The sequence below is a fragment of the Dermacentor albipictus genome, unplaced genomic scaffold, assembly GCF_038994185.2.
Source record: "Dermacentor albipictus isolate Rhodes 1998 colony unplaced genomic scaffold, USDA_Dalb.pri_finalv2 scaffold_14, whole genome shotgun sequence".
Classification (NCBI taxonomy): domain Eukaryota; kingdom Metazoa; phylum Arthropoda; class Arachnida; order Ixodida; family Ixodidae; genus Dermacentor; species Dermacentor albipictus.
Window position 1 is genome coordinate 4,948,475 of NW_027225568.1, and position 19,392 is coordinate 4,967,866.

General features: G+C 46.9%; 2 long non-coding RNA genes across 3 annotated transcripts in view; both read left to right on the top strand.

The window, feature by feature from the left end:
- Nucleotides 1-1,279, top strand: part of LOC139051747 (uncharacterized) — a 193,317-nt gene extending 192,038 nt beyond the window's left edge. The window contains exon 3 of the long non-coding RNA XR_011509522.1: nucleotides 982-1,279. This is a non-coding gene — a long non-coding RNA (uncharacterized lncRNA). The remainder of the gene's footprint in view (nucleotides 1-981) is intronic.
- A 2,175-nt stretch (nucleotides 1,280-3,454) lies between these two features.
- Nucleotides 3,455-19,392, top strand: part of LOC139051746 (uncharacterized) — a 45,876-nt gene continuing 29,938 nt past the window's right edge. The window contains exons 1-2 of one of the 2 annotated variants that reach the window (XR_011509521.1): nucleotides 3,455-3,600; nucleotides 13,767-13,810. This is a non-coding gene — a long non-coding RNA (uncharacterized lncRNA). Of the gene's footprint in view, nucleotides 3,601-3,814; nucleotides 3,923-13,766; nucleotides 13,811-19,392 lie in introns of those variants that run through there. The other variant, XR_011509520.1, reaches the window with a different exon arrangement.

Consider the following 19,392-nt stretch of genomic DNA (forward strand, 5'->3'; position numbering starts at 1 on the left):
AAAGGCTACTAATTTCATTATTTAATGTGTCTGTATATTGAGAGTAGCAAGTATGTTTGGCGAGACTTTGGGTCGCATAGCGAGACAGTGTTAGAGGAAGAAAACTGGAAGAGGCAGAATATCGTAACATAACGCAACAAGACCATGTGAGCAGTTGTAAGTACATCACTGAAGATGTTAAAGGTGAAGTTAGCATTCATGTTAAACAAGGTACTCTTGGATCGGCATGTAATTGCACGGGACACAGTTGACGCTGGCAACACATGGAAATGCCGTTGCGCCAAGCATACGATTGTTATAAAACCTTTCAAGAAGCACCTTCGAATTAGACATATTTCGACTTCCTAATTTTTTTCTTCACGCGAGCCAGTGGTCTGTGACACCATGAAGAAGCATAGCAATGGAACTAATGAGACTATATCCAACTAGTAGAAACACTAATAGCTAATTAAGTTATTTAGCTCTGAGTTTATTGGAACTATGTCAGGACCTGCGGAAGCAGTTCAGTAAGAAGTGAGACTCTAGATAAGTCAGCCTGTAACTTTGTTGACGGTTCGCGCGTCGGAACTGCCAGTAGTAGAACGGGCGGTGGGTTCACTTTTTACAGCGAAGCTGTATATGCCTAGGCGACAGGCTCGTGGTCCGACCACACTAATCCCCCTGCGGGGATATGGGCCATTGTTTAGGAGGTCATGAGCCACTGCATTCGTCTTACGTGAAGAACGGACAAATTTCTCTTTGGGTAGGCATAGAAATGCTTTTGCCTTTAGAACATACACATTTATCTACGCATTATTGCAGGGAAGGAACACACAGGGAAATAGGGTTAAGACAATATCATGATGACGTAATTAAAGAAATACTTTTGCAGCCAAGCTGTATATGCCTACGCACAACGCTTGTGGTCCGCCCATACATACCTTCCGGTGGAAGGTGTGGCGCGCCATTGATCCCGATAGTGACGTCGGTTCTCTCTTACAGCAGAGCGCGCTCGCAGAAGTCTCTCTCGACGCATCGTTCGTTCTCCCGAGGAGCAGCTGGCCTACGAGCAACCAGGCTGAGAGCAGGAGCGAGAGAGATCTCCTAGGCGGCGCGCCAACGCCTCTGCAGAAGATCGGGCCCGCGATGCCTATAGTGCAAGTGGCAATGTCGGGCCGATCCGGCGGCTCGTGCGACCGAGCTAAATCGCGAAGCGGCGCTAAAGCGACAACGTTACGCCGCCGACACTGCGGCCGAGCTAGATCACCACCGGCGACGTCGGGCCAAGGATCCAGGATTCAAAAATGCGTCCCTGTCTTTCATTAAAAGAAATGTGCGGTCCCATTGTGTAACTTGGTAACTACAGCGCAAACACTATGATTAACGCATTACCAAACACAAATGCGCAACATAATTCAGAAAGACTTTGATGAAGCCGCCGGATTACCACAATGAACCTGTCATTGCACCCCTCCACGGTGGTTATTATGCGAAGCCCAATGTGCAGCATTTTAAGTAAGCGCTGTGATAAACCCAGCCCAAACGTGTGCGTAAGCTCATTAAGAAACGCAAAGATGTAACAAATAATTGAAAAAGAGTTTGATATTAACCCACGATATACACCGGGGCCACAAATATCAACTTCGCTGGTTGTACGGGGTGCATGAGCGACAGTTTTTTTTAGCGGATATCGGGCAAATACCCCAAGGTATTAAATGCATAAATTATGGGATTTAACGCCTCGAAACTGCGCAGTATGTTATAAGGGACACAGTAGTGGTGTGCTTTGATTTTATTTTGACAGCCTCGGGCTCTTTAGCTTGCACCCGAAAGTACGGTACAGGAGCTTTCTGCCATTTCAGCTTTGCCCGATCGCCATGCTACTGTTGCGACCCGGAGTCGAGTCCGCGACCTGGTGTTCAGCAGCACAACACCATAACCACTGAGCGACCATGGCTAGTTTTTTCACAACGGAAACACAGAGTTGCAGCCGTATTTTGAACCAGTGATTGGTATTCGAGGAACGAAGAATGTACGAAACGAGTGAGTTTGTTGTAGAATGAGGTTAGTGGACGCAAAGTAAATCATCTGGCGTAATCGTGACACGAGGCCAGTTCTGACGTAATTAAAACGTCATTGTTACGCAAAGTAAATGCGCACGTTACGCGGCGCATGGAAACGAGTTTATCTTTTAAGACGATGCTATCACGCAACACATGCTGTAGATATACATATAGGTAGGATCGAGCTCGTCGGCTGTGAATTAATGCGAGTCTTGTTTGTACAGTGTTCAATGGTACAATCAGGATTCCAGGGTGGACATGCATGTTGGAGCGCGGGTGAGAAAGACTGCACAACAATGTCACCAACCAAAATTTTGACCTTGAGCTCTAGCTCCCCATTGTTGCATGCTGTTAGAGAAACTCATGGTATGTCCTTATACAGGGCGATCAGTTTTGAGTTACACGGAATTAAAAAAAAGATCACCTGTGGATTGAGCTGGATTGTTAGAAGAGGCAGACATTACTATAGTGCAAGAAATCAAAACATATATTAAATTAATTACGAAAATTTCTTGTTTAGCTTCTTAATTGCTTTAAGTAGATATCCAATTTACGAATTGGAGCCAGAGAGTGTGCAAGACATATGCGCTTTAAATGAATTTCTAGGGTTACGCCAGTTTCAATATATTATTTTTCAAAGCGTGGGACGAAATACATGGGTGTTCCAGTTACTTTTGTGCTCCAAGGCATAAAAGATCCGTTTTGTTAAAGAGTAGGTGGAACAACAGTGCATTTTCATAGTGAGTTTGATGACGCATATCTCCAAACTGGTGTTGTTCTCTAAATTAATTCTAAGTGAGTACGCCTTGAAAACACACTGCTATTCGTATATTGCAACATGAACAGTAAAGCAAATGATTAAAAAGTTACTTAGTAAATTTTGCTAATTATCTGACAATGCATTTCGATTTCTTATGTAAGTAATGTCCGCCTCTACGAATAACCCAGTTAAAGAACTAGAATTATGTGATCCGCAACAGGCAATATTTGAAAAGTCTATAAAACATAAAAATGACCATTCCATATATACGAGGCGGACAGCGTAAAAAGTTGCCGATGCATCACGAAAGCGCTACACTATGCATTGAAATTATAACCCAGTTTTAGATATATTGAATACATAGCACATGGATTGTGTCATTCTAACCAGCTGTCGACATCGCCGGCATTGTTCTTCTGCCATGCTGGCATCATCACGAATGTTATTTTTTAGTACCATACGAAAATTGTGATAGCGATGACTCCTTTCATCACCAAAACAACAGCGCGAATAGTTCGCTCTAGTAAACTGCTTAACACATCCATTGTAGCTTGCAGATGCGCTCGACGAATAAGCACTGGGCCTGCAACAAAACGAGTTTCTCAGCTTACGCTCATTGCCATAATTAATCAGTGCAGCGATATGAGGGCAAGAAACCACTGTATGATGCACTCTCTCTTCGATGCGGTGCCACAAAGCCTCACTCCATTCGTATCACCATATCGGAACAAACGATCTCCAGCTGTATGTTTGGTGACAAATGTGTGGCAACAAAAAATCACTGAGTTCGTGGGAGAGGTAGGTGAACGTTTATGTGCTAATATTCCAGTGTTACGATTCACGTGATGGTGGCGGTCTGGCGCCATCAGATGCTTCCAGGTTCTTCCAGATTCCGCAGCACTGCACATAATTACGCAGATCAAGCGTGAGTCGTCGTGGCCCTTCCCTTCTGCAAGCACGTTTTGTTCTCGGAACACTTCATACAAAGCAATCGTCCATAAAAATGGTCCGCCGTGTGCGCACAATGCCAGCTGGATAATTCTCTTGACTATTTGATTCTGGGCTGCTTGAAGCGCCGTAACTGTTTCGAAGAGATTGCGAAAGAATTGGCACCAGAACGGTAAGAAAATTGCTGCTCCACGGGTTGATGTCCGCAATCGTGTTTTATGAAGCGCAATCGTATAAATAAAAGAAAACATGTGGTTAGTGTGCCGCTCAGATTGTCACACATCATTCACTGCATACGAAGCGAGTCGGCGGCGGACCCTCAGCGTGCGCTAAAACTGAGCCGCGTGCCATGGCCACGGCAGCTTGTAACGCATTAGATGAGCCACCGCTATAAATTCATTGACATCCTCGAAATAATGCAGTGCAGTGGTTCTTAAATACATATCCGCATAGATCTTTAACAGCCTGCAAAGAAATTTCTGTAGTTCGCGAGGTCTTCGCTTATTATTGAGCCTCCACAACACATGCATGCGCGCGTTCCACCGTGACAATTTAGCATGGCCAAATGAGCGCAAAGCCTTCAAAGCAAGAGAGTATTAGATTAAGCACCCCGAGAAAAGAAAATGCACGAGACGTTAAAGAGTTTTAGCTTGCCCGGTATACTCCGGTTAACGCAGGTGGACTAGGTGTTTTACCGGCGGTGCGTAGCCTTAAACGTGAGCTGCCGGAGCGGTGCAGCCACCTTGTGACGCAGAACTCAACTATACAAGTACGGAGCTAATATTTCAATAACTAAGTGTAATCTTTTTCGTTACTGGTCTAAATTTTCGCGAAGGCATAATTGTGTCACGATTCGCCCTTGCCGAAAAATTACATTAGCAGTGAAGTAGAATATACTTTGTTGGCGCAATATTATCTCTGTGCTTGTGTGGTTCAGCTCTGCCTCGCGAGGTGGCAGCACCTGTGAACCGCTCACGTTTACGCTTCCTGCCCATACGGTAATACGCCCAGTCCTCTGGCGTTCACCGGAACGCCGTACAAGCTAAAACACTCTATTATAGGGAAAAGAAACCGCCCTGAGAAGAAACAAATGCCCTGGTGCATGAATGTATAGAGATAAGTAAAATGCAGAAGAAGAGAAGCAAAGCATTGTTTCTTCGAAAATTGCCGCGCGCTATACAATATGGTAGCAGTAACTAGGATAAAGAAAAAATAACGGCTAAACGAATCAAATCACTAAGTTCACATAAGTGTGGATATTCTTAGCCTGTACCATATTTTAATGACGTGCCTGGCATTGCAGGAAAAGAACACTTAAAATTTATATTCTGGAGTTTCACGTGTCAAAACCACGATCTGATTATGAGGCATGCCGCAGTGGGGGAAGTCCAGTAAAATTTGGGCCACCTGGGGCTCTGTAGCGTGTTCCATTGGGAATGCACGGGCATTATTGTATTTCACCTCCACGGAAATGCGGCCACCGGGGCCGCGAATTTGACCCCATGACGTGGTGCTTAGCAGCAAAGCGCCCTGGTCACTTAGCAACCATGATGGGTTGCGCAAATGTCTTCCCGAGCTATTCAAATCGCTAACACCATTTTATCCCTCTTTCATCTTATCGGAAAACACACCTGTATCTTTTGAGGATGTTGTAGAGTTTTTATAGGAAAAATTAAAAAAATAAACTGTGAAATAACGATTTTGTGGCTTCTGTAATAAACATGAAGAGTGCACACACAAGGCCTGTCCCATAAACTATTCGATGCCTACAGTGCAGTGACTGAGCCAGCCGGATCGTCAGTGCTTTGCGCGAGTGTGGGCCGCTCGGGCTGTTTCTGCTCTGCGTCTCTTTAATGCCAGCTTACGCTTGACACTACGTGCTGAACTGTTGAATATACCCGTTTACAACTGGCGGGGGTGCACGATACTTCAAGAACATTTCCACCCTGCAACTCCGGTCTCGGACTCGGCCTTCAGCCATGCCTGACAGCAGATGTCGCCAACATCGTACATGGCGTGCTCTGGCGCTCTTCGCCGCATAGATCCTGTTGTGTATAGCGGTACAGATGAGCATGATATCAACGACTGGCTGTCTTCATACGAACGGCTGAGCTTGCGCAATCGATGGGACGATACCACGGAGGAAGGAAAAGACCAGGAGAGAGCTTCACGTGGCAGTCTCCGAGCCATAAAAAATTTAGAGGAGTGGGATGATGGGAAATCGGCCCTTACCTTATGGCCAAACGGTAGATTTAGTTGGGTTCCTTTGGTTGCGTCTGCTGCGGGGGTTTAGGAATATGCGCACATAGTAGGCATGGCAAAGGCACACCGAAGTTAGTGAAGGAATTTAAGCGTGTGAAGCAGTCGAGTCTGTGTGATATTAGACAGCTAAAGTACCGAACCGCCACACTTTACCTTGACGCGGCTTGCCGCATACAGGCGCCAAGACTGTAGCGAACGAAGGCTTCGGATAACCGGCATTGTGCCCAACGACCCACAAGGACCACCTCAAGGACGACTTTTCATGTTTCTGGGGGGTTTCATGGACACGAGGCAATCTTTCGCCCTGCAAACCTGTGCAATTAACCAAGACACCCTTCCGACGGCGATTCGTTGCGTCTGGGCACGTCTTGTGGGAAACAATGACAAAGTTCGCCTCCGCAAACATGTGCAGCAGATCAAGCGAGCGTTCAGGGTCTGCAGCGACTGTTCGCTCGTGAGAAAAAATTTCGTCCTTCCTTGTGCCCATGGACGCACTGGCGAGCCGAGGACTCCGAACATATTCGAGGTCGTATTGGCCCATTTCTAAGGCAGGTTGTATCAGTCGATGCTGCCGTTCGACTCAAAGTATTCGGCCTCTCAGCAGACTAGCGAGAACTCAACAGGCGCCTCTCAACAACTCAACGACACCGCACCACAATAGCTTTCAAAATAGTGCATGTAAATCGGAAGAAAAGGCAATGATGGCGGCGTTCAGACAGCAGGCTAGTGCTATTTATTTATCTCACAACGAAGAACGCACAGCAGAACCTCTTACTAAGCAAAAATGCCACAAAAAACATCCTGCGAAACATCCCGCCTCTTCCGAGATGCAAGAGAAGGGCACCAAATTTCCAAATAAATAGGTACCGCAGTTTAAGGTGCACAACCACTGATTTGACCAAATAATTATACACCATGCTCGGACATTCTGGACGGTTTTCCACGCGAGTGCGCTGGCAACCCCACCAACCACGCTGGTAGGCGAAAGTGCCTCTGAAAATTCTGCCGTCATGGGTCAGGTACCCCAGTCTTTCTCGACGTTTCAAGGCGACGCATTGGAAGTAAACAACGACGTGCGCGATAGCAGAAAACCACCATTTCCTACCTGCGTTCATGCCTGTGACCGCAGGCGCCACTAAATGTTACCACGTACCACACAATCTCGAATGGTTCGGCAATCATGTGGGCTATACTTACCCAACTTTGCACCGCGCACAAGGCCCAGAGATCGGGAGGGGTGACGTCAAGGAAGGTTGGCTTGCCAGGCTAGCGGAATCACGTGACGCTCCCCCTAGTATTTTCTTTCTTTCATGGACTTATGGCTGAGCCGTGCTCCTGCAAGTGCTGCAGAAGATAGCGTCAACCTGTCCCCTTTCCCAATACAAACTTCTCTCTCTCCTCGATGGACGATACCTCCCAGTTAAAGAACATAATCTTCTGCAGTGCGGGCGTGGCTCACATGTGGTATTAAAATCACGAAGTCTAGCAGGTATTGAGAAGCGAGCGCAACAACCAGGTGAAACAATCACCACTTATATTGAAGGCGTTATAGACCTCCGCAAACGTGTGGATGCTTCTATGCATGGAAATGACAAGGTGGAACACATATTCAAGACATTGCCAATCCCATTTTTTAGGTTGTGATCACCGAGAGACAATGTACCTTATCAGAGCTGATAAGCTTGTACCAAAGCTTCAACGAGTTGAAGAGGTAGCGAAATTTGACTAGGCGCCAGTGAGCGGCTGACGTGGCCTTCTCTGCCATGACCGTCTTCTCTTATCACTACCCCCTGCTCACACAAATCCAAGCATTCGCGCAGCAGGAAGTTGCACGTCAACTTTCCCTACTACCCTTATCTGGGTTTCCCCAACAGCAGCTGCTACAGCAACCGTCTCCTACACAGCTCGCCCCGACGCTCCGGTGAATTATTGAAGAGCAAGACGCTGAGGCCCTACCAATGCCGCATCTGCATTACCCTGTCGGGGCCCCACTCACGCAGCCAATGTCGCGCAGTCTGCTCGCCAACCACTCGTTGCGGAACATCCATGGCAGCTGCCGCCCGTACATCATTCCGTTAATGGACCAGCTCCCGCATTTGTAAATACTTGGCGCGCGCAAGACAACAGGCCCACATGTTTTGCCTGTGTATACACGGACATTTACACGATCCTGCCACCGCCGCAAGCTGCACTCTAATGGCTTTGAGCATACACCATGCTACGCCGACATGCAACCTTTCCACGACGCATATATATTGTAACCCATGCGTCGGTGCCATTCAACACAAGAGGAAAGCTATGCGCCGCAGTTCAAGATGAAGGAACTGCGTCGCCATCCATCTGTACAAGTCATATCCATTCTGGCCTTCGAACGTTGTCGATCTTGCTGCTGACGGCGTCCCTACCGCTGCGCTAATTCATACTGGATCAGCTGTGTCTGTACTGAACGAACGCCTCTCCCACGCTCTGCGAAAAGTTACGGCGCCACTTTCTCGATTTTCTCTCCACGCAGCAAGCTTCCAGCCAGTTCAGCCTTCAGCAGCATGCACGGCAACAGTTGTTCAACTGGACGTTCTCTACATTGTCAAGTTTGTGGTTCCGTCGTCCTGCGTGCTCTAACTACGTTATACTTGGCTGGCACGCTCTCACGCCAAATAACGCCTTCATCAACTGTGCCTGTGCTGAAGTCGATCTATCGTCTCTGTGTGATGTGCCTCTCGCTGGCGCCATTTTTCTTCCTGCTAAGCTGGTACCTTACAACACGCGAAGACGGTATTTATAACCCGCAAAGATATTCTCCCCTCTTTGGCTACGCTAGACATTTCATCCAGCTTCAGTTCCATAGATGTCTGCGATCTGCGTCCTACAGCGTCGAAGGCTCTCTGCGGCGAAGGACTTGGCCGTGTTCAGCCCCTTGAAGACATGGTTGTTATTGACGTGCCACTTGCTTCATATGCTTCGTCCCACTCAGAGCTCACTGACTTTAGCGCGCTTTCAGCTTCTGCTCCGTCATCATCTGACGCATTCACGCCGTTCATTGCGGATGACATTAATTCCGAGCAATGCTAACAGCTTCTTCACCTGCTTGTCCAGTTTCGTTTTTCTTTTGACATCGCTCAGCTTACTCTGGGCCGCACATCGAATAGCCACCCCAACAATACTGGCTCCAACGCACCACTGCGGCAGCGCCCGCACCATGCTTCAGCCAAAGAGCGTAATCAGTGTGCACGTCGACGACATGTTTAGCGCGGCGTCATTCAACCTTCCAATAGTCCCTGGCATTACGGGTAGTCGTTGTTACAAAAAAAAAATCATTCTATTCGGTTCTACGTTGATTATCGCCGTCTTAATAAGCTAACATAAAAGACGTGTACCCTCTAGCGCGCATTGACGACGCTCTGGACAGCATTCAAAGCGCCGCATTCCTTCTCCTCGCTGAATTTGCGCGTGGGCTACTGGCAGGTTCCGATTTCAGCAGCTGAACGCCCTAAAACTGCATTCTTTACTACAAAAGGTTTATACGAATATAACGTGATGCCCTTTGGACTATGCAATGTGCATGCAACGTTTAAACGAATCATGGATAATATCTTGCTCGGCCTACAATGAAGCACGTGTTTATGCTATCCCGACTACATCGCTGTGTTCGCCCTCAATTTCAACAACCATTTTCTTCGTCTTAACCAAATGTTGACGTGCTTGAGGAACGAAGGCCTGCAAATGAACCTAAAGAGGTGTCAATCGCCGCACGCAAAGTTATGATTCTAGGTCATGTCGTATTCCCCAAGATGGAATCCTTCACGACCTATCAAAACTTCGCGCTGTCACAGAGTTTCCAAAACCTACGACACACAAAGAACTCAGCGCCTTCAGCGTCTGCTGTTCTTACTTCAGTCGCTTTGTTCACTATTTTGCCTCGGTTATATCACCTCTGACACCTCTCCTAAATGCCGCCAACGACCTATCCTACTGGTCTCCTGCATGCGATACAGCATTTCTGACCTTACGCCGTCTTCTCACGTCTCCGCCTGCAATGCCACCCTGCGATACCACCGCCCCAACTGAAGTGTATGCCAATGCCAGTGGTATTGCCCTTGGCACTGTCCTCGTGCAGCGCAAACCTGGCTACTCCGAGTACGTCGTTGCTTATGCCGTTCGTGCACTGACGAAAGCAGAGCTCAACTATAGCGTTACAGAAAAAGAATGCTTCTCCATCATTTGGGCACTCGGAAAGTTTCGGCCTTATTTATACAGACGGTCTTTCAATGTGGTAACTGACCATTGCGCCATCTGTTGGTTATCTTCTTTAGAACACCCATTTGGACGTCGTGACCTCTTGGTTATTCGCATTCAAGACTACTACATACACATAGTCTACCGCTCCGGTTGTAAGCCCGCTGACGCAGATGCTCTGCCCCGCTCACCGCTGCCAGGCGACACTGCCTCCCTTTCCACCTTCGAGGTGGGCTCGTTGGTCGACATCGACACGTACACCTTCGCGTCAGAACAGCGAAGGGATCCCTGGGGCGCCTCTCTTTTAGATCTCCTTTCCGGCTCGCCTGCATCTCCCATCCCCCGTTCCCTGCGTAGCCAAGCTGCTCATCTCGCCACCCGGGATAGCCTCTTGTATCGAGGAAACTACAAGCCCGATGGTGGCAAGTGGCTCTCTGTTATCCTTAGGACTTTGCATTCCGATACGTGCGCATTTTTCAACACCGACCCACAATGTGCACACGCAGGCGTCTTCAGGGCGTATGAGCGCCTGCGGCAGCGTTTCTACTGTTGAGGAACGTTTAGATTTGTCAAAAAAATTGTTCGCTCGTGCCCGCAATTCGAACGCCTCAAATATCCGCCTCATCCGGTCCACGGTTTATTAGAGCCGCCTCTGTACCCTGCTCTTGCCTCCAACCATGTCAGCATTTACCTCTACGCGCCGCTACCGCTAACGCCCAGTGGAAAACGATGGATCATTCTCGCAGTTGATCACCTTATAGGGTATGCTGAACCCGCCGTTTCACCTGCAGCCACCGCCAGTCACGTTGCATCCTTTCTGTTCCGTCGTCTCACTCTTCGTCATGATCTATATCGGCAACTGCTGAACTGCAGAGGCCTTGTGTTTTTGTCGCAGGTGGTTGAAGCCCTGCTCGCTTAATGCCGAGTTGTTCACCCAACCACCAAGGCAAACCATACTCAAACTAATGGGCTTACGGAGTGCTTCAGTCGAAACCTTAGGGACATGCTTGCCATGTGCGTTTCAATGGATAATACAAATTTGGATATCATTCTCCAGTTTCTCACGTACGCACATAATACGGTTACACAAAGTGTTATAGGATTTTCCCGATGATTTTTCATCTACAGTGGCAACCACTGATACCGTTTTACCTTATCAACCAGACCCGTCAGAATGGGCTCCCGTCTCGGCCATCGCCGCATATGTCGAGGAATGTCGTAAGATAGCCCGATATTTTATCTCCGAGGACCACCAACGACAAAAATGCAGTCGCGATGGCGGCAATACCAACCCAAACATCGCTCCCGGCACACTTGTCTGGTTGTTCGTGCCTTGTACGACGCCTGGACTTCCGACAAAACTTTTCTCAATCTATGACGGACCATACGGCATCGTCGACAGCACCTCTCCGGTAAACTATGTCATAGAGCCACTTACACCGCCATCCGACTTGCGCCGTCGTGGTGGGGATGTTGTCCACGTTCACTTCCTGAAACAATAGGACCCGCTCGTCGCCACGTCGTAGGTCACCAGAATGAGCTACATTTTTGTAGTGGGGTTAATTTTAATTAAGAAGAGCGCACAGACAAGGCCAGCCAAATCGTCTATTCTATGCCTACAGTGCAGCCTCTGAGCCAGCCGGATCGCCAGTGTTTGGCGTGAGTGTGGGCTTCTCGGGCTTCCAGCTGTGCCTGCTCCGAGTCACTTGACAGTCAGCTTACGCCTGACGCTAGCTGCTGAACTGTTTAGTGACTCCTTTACCCCTCAAGCAGTTCTGATTATAAAAGCTTACTTTGCGTTTCACGTATTATGAATTTTTTTTCAAAACTGGGGCAGCGGAAAAAGATACTGTGCTCGTTGGAGACGAACTGCTTGAAGGAAATGACGCCCAGTCCTTTAGACATTGAAAATGTGGCTACTTCCAAACTCCACTTCAAGCAGTGGTCTCTTCGCGAATAGTTCTTTTTATACTTAAATTTTGGAGATTTCAACAAGCACCGATAGTCCAAGCTTTGCAGCTTTTCAGAAATTGAAACACCTGTATATTCTTCGTTGTCAAGTATTTTCTAGGAGATCCCTGAAAAGCAGTTGGTTTGAGTTTACCTCTCCGGATAGATCCTGTTAATAAAATCGAGACTTGGGTATGTTCTTGTCTGTAGCAATCGTCATGTGACCGCGTGGGCTCTGCAAAGCTTACCGTGTGGCAATGGATATTCCCTTCTGCCTAAATAATGATTCTTCGTGATTTCGTTATATGTTAATAATCGATCCCTATGTTCCCCGGGTGAAGTGTAATAAGTGCAATGGCATCATTACTCTTGACCACATGGTTTGGCAGTGCCCCGCGGTCTTCACAGACTGTGACAAAGAATAAGAATGGTGGCGGCTAATGCTACACAGTGAATCATTCTCTGACCAATTACGGGCAGTCCGGAAGGCCAGCGATGTGTCTGAAGGGCTCGGCCTGACAGTCCCGACGTGGGAGCGGCCCGCGTCAACCTAGGGTTGACCTTCAGGACCCAATAAAGTTCTTCATACCATACCTGAAAAGCAGCAGCTATTCGGTCTATCATCCCGAAACTTGTATTAACCATGCATCAATAACGCGCTAGAAAAGAGACAAACGTTATTTTGAAGTTACACACATCGCAAGCATGACAAACTCGAAGCAATGTACGGCTTCTATTGATCAGGTTATCGGTCAGTCGGAAGGGACGTCAAAATTCTGCACGCAATTCTGAGTGGTTGTCCAAGAGGTGTTGGCGTTTTGCATCTTTTTATATTGCTAGTATAGCTTATTACCTGGCAAGTAATAACACACACATTGCATGTACAGCTCTATACATTTGCAATATCCGATAGCCAATCATGCGCCCGAAGGCTCTTAAACAAACGACACAAGATGGTCGTGATGTACCTATAGGTTGTATGTTTATCAATAGCCTCTAAGACACTACCAGCAATTCTTTTCTTTTTCTCTTTTTCTCTCTTTTTATATCTTTTTTGTACATCACCACAATTACTGCTCGGACTTGGACTTTTAACATCAATGTTTATAATTTTTCAGCTCTTGTGAGTTTGTTTTCCCTTTTTAACTCGAGGCTAAGAGTGACTGTTATCGCCGCTTTGGGGCATCAACTACCGTGACGATAGTTTTTTCAATATCACGAGGCCTTATGTCTTCAGCTATTGCTCCCTCGAACCATCATGTGACTTCCGTGTAACTGCAGATACTTCAAATATCAAGCTTATTGGTTTTATTGGGTTCCCTTGAAAGCGCGGCAAACACGACCAAGAATTAACGAGCTTCAATAATCATAGGGTCTCTTAAAGAGAGTGTTCTTGAGGCTTGAACCCACACAATGCACAACTTAAAGTTCCGTCGCACGCAGGGAGCCCGTCAACAATAGGAACATCGGAAAAAAGTTAATCAATAAAAAAAGAAGTTAGCTTAATTGGCTTCGTCTTACGGGCCTTAAACAACAGCAAAAACTATATCGCTTGTATTATATCTTTTCAGATTAACTATGAGAAACTCCAGTATAGCTGTGATGCTCGTCCTTGGTATGTATATGAGCATGCTTTCGTGCATTCGATTTTTCTTCACCCTGCCAGTATTAGATTGTATTTTATTATGCTTAAACAATACACGTGACACTGAGGACGACACTTTACCGGAAGCCTACGGATACCCAGCAATATTTAGACTACAAAAGTCATCACTCGCGACACTGCAAGCAAGGAAGTTTTGTCGGACAAGCGAAACGAATAAGAAGAATCTGCAACGAAGACCACTATTACATACACCACCTAAATGACCTTCAAACAACGCTAGCAGGAAGGAACTATTCCTAAGTTCCTCTCGATAGAGCTTATGATGCCGCGTGAAGATTGGAGAGACAGTCGGAATTGGTGAAGAAAGAGCCCACACCAGAATGTGACAGGCCACCGGTCTTTATAACAAAATATTCTAATACACTCCCTAAAATAAACAACACTCTACGAAAATACCACCCAATATTATCAAGTAACCAGCATCAGAGAAAAGCGTTCCCGGATGTACCTAGGGTTACCTATCGCCGCAACAGGAACTTTAAAGACATGTTAGTGCACGCTAAAGTTGCCAACAGCGTTCCCCACGTAATAAAAGCATGTTGTCGCCCCACGTGCAAAACCTGCAGGCACCTTCAAAGTGACATTAAAATTAAGAGCACCGCAAATAGTTATACGCACGAAGTCAAATTAAGCTTTACTTGTACAAGTTCAGATCTGATTTACATGCTTGAGTGTTCCTTCTCTAAGAAATAATATATCGGTGAAGTGGGACAATCAATGAGCGTCTAATTAAACGGACATCGCGCGGACCCAGCTAAAAACCTTCCGAAAGCCGTCGCCGAGCATTTGAACTAACCATGCTGGTCATAACTTTAATGAACTTAAACTCTACATCTTAATGTCAAATTTCTTCTCTGAATGAGAAACAAAGTACAGAGGATCATACCTTATCCATAAGTTCAAGACACTGCAACCAATAGGCATAAAGGTTTCAAAGGGAGCTTTAGAATCTATTCGGTATGCTAAATTTCAAGCTATACACAGCAACACTTAGTTTGGTTTCTTAGTTTTATTATTATTATTATTATTATTATTATTATTATTATTATTATTATTATTATTATTATTATTATTATCTTTTTTTTCTTCCTTTTTTTTCGAACCGGCGTGTCAGACGCCGTTGACACGCCGGCTAACACGCGGGCGTTGACACGTGCTTGATTGACGGCCGGGTCACTGGCCTTGTTTGTGCACAGCGCTCCTTTATTCTCAATTCGACACGCAGACACGCCTTCGCTCGTTGCCGCACCCAGCCACCCTACAGCCTCTCCCCTTTAAAAGAGCCCAACCTATATATGCTGTGGTGAGGAAAGCATATGCCGCCTTGAAGAAGACAAGACCACTTGTCGAAACGTTGGCTCCGGCTTTCACCTTGTTCTCGTTTTGCTCAACATCTCCACAGGGACTCATATATTGCGGTAGCTGTGCGTCATGTCATCTTGTAATGGCAGCGGCAACCTTCAGAGTGAAATATTGCAAGGAGTTTTACTTCGAGGTGGAATGGTTCTTGTGATTTCATCAACTTCCGACTAAACGTATACTAGACAAAGCACCATTTGCCACGATGAACCAGTCGCTACGGTGTTCTGTTGCTAAGAACGAGGCCGCTGGTCGATCGATTCCCGGCCGTATTCCGATGGAAGCAGAATGTGAAAACGCTTGTAGTAGGCCGTTCTTTCGGTGCATGGTAGAAAACCTATAAACGAAAAGTACAAAATAACGTAAATCACTAAAAAAAAGTGGGTCCATGTATTAAGTATTATCCATATGACCTTGCGGTCTTTCACTGTCTTTTTGCTGCGCTTCAGAAGTTGCATGTTTAGTTAGCCAATATTTGAAACCTGTCGTGCCACACGTATGTTCGATTTGTTTTTAACTTCCCCTCTCTAATGTCAACAGGCCATAAAGGTAAAATGAAATAAATCAATAAGTAACTGTCACATATTGACACGTGTACTTGTCTTCATCGGGCGACACGTTTCACCGCCTAACAAATGTTATCGCACAGTGCAGGGAAGTTTCTGGAATGTTATCGATGGTTCCATCCACTGTCTGTGACTGAAACTTGTGTAATCTGATTGCATATGTGGGCGACGCGTATAATGTAGAACTTTGTGGAAGACACGCGGGTCCCAGCGATTAGTCTGGAACATTCGACGATTGACGTATAAAAGCCGACGCGCTTGACCCGTTGATGAGATTTTCGACGGTCGCCGACTGTGTTCGCCGCTGTCACCGTTCTTTGAGTGTAGCCTGTATTTAGGGCACAAGATCGCCCATTAAAACGCTTGTTTCGTCTTTCTCAGTTTAGCTGCTTTCTTCACAGTCACTACCACGTGACATCTAGGACATCGTGACATATATATATTGAATATCGTGACAACTTGGAGCAAGTTGGTCAATGTTCATCCTGCAGGATTTTGTTTTAAGCGCGGAAGCTAGCGCGGGCGAGGGGGGGGGGGTGCAAACACAAGGAGACTTAAAAAAGAAACAGAAAAAAGCAAAAGCGCGCGCACCGGCAAATCCAGCACACTCAAGTTGAGCAGACGGCAGTATTTTTCTATTGATGACACACATTTAATCAAAAAGGCTTTATACCTCGTTACTTGTTCTGATTGTCAAGGTGTTAATTAGTGACTTTACATATTTAGAAGAAACACTAAATGAGGATATTTTCAGCGGCACGCAATTTTCCTGGTAAGCTGTTCCGGGTAAACATAAAAGCTAGCGCACAAAATATGAAAAGAGCTACTACCTAACCTGTTGCGCTCCACCCAAGGTGCCGCATCACTTTGGTTTTGCTTGCAATGTCAAAATAGTTTAGGCACTCTCCACTACGGCGAATGCCGTAGTGGAGAGTGCAACCATCGTTCGCAGCTCTGCTCACAGATATGATGGCGTGATGCTTTCCCTTTGCAGCGGGCAGACGTAAACGTTACAACTTAGCAATGATAAAAGGAAGTAGGAAAATAAAGCAAGAAAAAAAAACCGAATGAAGAAAAAGGCGCATCAACCAAGGTCGACATACGTATACTCGTAGGGCGTATTATATATGTACTGAAATTGGGGACCAATAAAGATCATTTAATGTTGCGTAATTGCACGATACATCTGCATTATTTGCACTATGTTCGGCGTTCCATTGTCAGACCTCACACCTTTTTTCCGACCTCTCTATTTCTTTTAGTCATGCCCAGTTTTTTTCATTCGCTTTCCTTTTGAGTATGTACATCCTCGTTGCCTTCTTTCGCCTCGACTTTGGTTGCCACGCCTTTGTTTTGCTTTTTGAATTGTATTTTTTTTTTAGTCAAGAAGCCAGGTGTGCCGATCCCGGAAATAATGATGTCTATAGGGCAATGCGGTTAATTTTCGACTACATTGGCGCTAAGTATGCCCGTACAGTTACCTTACCGACTCTGCGACTTATTCCCGCTTCTTGTCTTGTTGATACCAACATGTTGATATCTATAGTGACTCGCTGCCACGCTCTGGAGGCGTGAAAAGGCCGTTTTTTGACCAAGGAGCAAGATAGATACTAAGATCCTACGTACACCGAAGTCGTTTGAAGTCGCCAAAGAAAACCTTGTATTCAAAGCACGCACTTTTACACTGAAAGGAACCGCGACACAGTCGCCCGTGGCAGCTACTGACCGTTGACTGGCCCCTGCTGCTTCATCACTGCAGCTTTCGAGCGCGCAAGGTGGTTGACGCTGACTGGACCCACCCAGAGACATCTTCAAAATGAGTGCTGCTGGCCGAAATTTCTTGGGATGGTGAATGTGGAGTTATCGTCAGGGTTGAGGCTAAATAAATTAGGATTCACTGACAGGCTTGTTGGTTCATTATCACAGAAACAATAGCTTTTCAAACGGGACAGAAAGGAGGAACCACACACACATTGCGCTGGCTAACAACTGCGGGTTTATTATCTTGCTAAGCCTTTTATACAGAGCAATAAAGGTAGTGCGAATAAGACCATGAAAACAAAGCGCACCTTGGTCAAAAGAGAAAGAAGGAAAAAAGAGAAAGACCTTGCGCCGAGCGCATTCTAGTTAGAATGCAGCCTTAAGAAAATCGTTTCGTTCTTAGACACCTTAAGAGACGGGATGCTGACGGAATCAACATTTAGGCGGTTAAATTCAAAAGCATGATTTCCCTGGTGCATTCATCAGGGTGCCTATGCGCTGGGTGGGAGGTGTGTCTCCTTTTTTCTTCTCTCCCGTTTGACCAAGGTGTGCTTTGTTTTCATGGTCTTGTTGGCATTACCTTTATTGCTCTGTATAAAAGACTCATCGTGATAATAAACACGTAGTTGTTAGCGCAGTGTGTGTGTTGTTCCTCCTTTGTGTCCCGTCTTGAAGCGCCATACTGTGATAAATGAAACAGGGCTGATTTGAGGATAAATAAAAAATTATGCAGAAACCATCGACAGTGATTGTCAACGTAAGCGAACGGACCGGACGAACCAACGAGCGAGCGAGCAGTAGTGCGCCCCCCCCCCCCCATTGACTCTATGTTACCCATTACCGCTACTAGGTCGCCTGAGAGCGCGCACATTTTTCCTCGTCGCCTTCCCTTGCTTTCCTGGAGTTCCTTCGCGGCAGCTATGGAAAACGAACGCGTCCACTTCATGCTCTAAATGGCGTGCAGGCGTTTACGCCGTCACCGTTCAATAGAACTCTCGCCTGCGTCTGCGTTGTTTACTTCGTGGGCGAGAATCTGCTATGGATTCTCGTCAGCCGCATCGTCCACGATGGGCTAGCCACCGCCGGGCGGTCAGCCAGGCGCACGACGAACGAGAGAGCGGCAGCCTCCCCTCCTCCTCTATCCGCTTGCTCCCCGCCACTCTCTTGCCCTCGAGCACGCTCCTTACCCCTCGCCTTGCCGCGACGAACGAGTGACAGTTAAAGAGCCCCCCCCCCCTCCTTCCAGCCCCTTCCCAGCGCTCGTGTGCGCTAGTAGTAGAAAAGATTTATTCGCAAAAGAGGAAAGAAATACGGGGGAAAAAAAGGTACAGTGAGTGGAGTTTTCATTTCAAAACTCCAGTGGTCTTGGCTGCTGCTCTCGCCTGGATTACCAGTCCGCGCTGGGTTTCTAGGTCTGAGCTGGACAGGGTGGTCTCCCACTGCTCCTACGGCTGTTGTGTTAGTATTTCTGGCGGTTTGGGGCCCGTACACCCCCACGTGACGTGGTAGGTAGTGGGCTGTTCGTTACACCAGGGGCAGGCATCTTTGTAGTGTTCTGAGAAGATGCTGCATTTGTGTAAGTTGGGGAAAGTCTTGGTCTGAAGCTGTCTCCAGTCCCGCGCTTCCTGTGCGTTTAGCCCCTTGTGTGTGTGTGTGGGGGGGGGGGGGTTAAAGCTGTCGTTGTTTGCGCAGGTATTGAAGTCTCGCGCCGTAAGCCGCGGGGATGGGGAGGGTGGTTGTGGAATCGAGAATTGTGGCCGCTCGGTTTGTGTGACCTCGAGCTAGCCTGTCCGCGACCTCGTTACCCTCCACCCCCGTGTGCCCCGGGGCCCACGTAATCTGGTG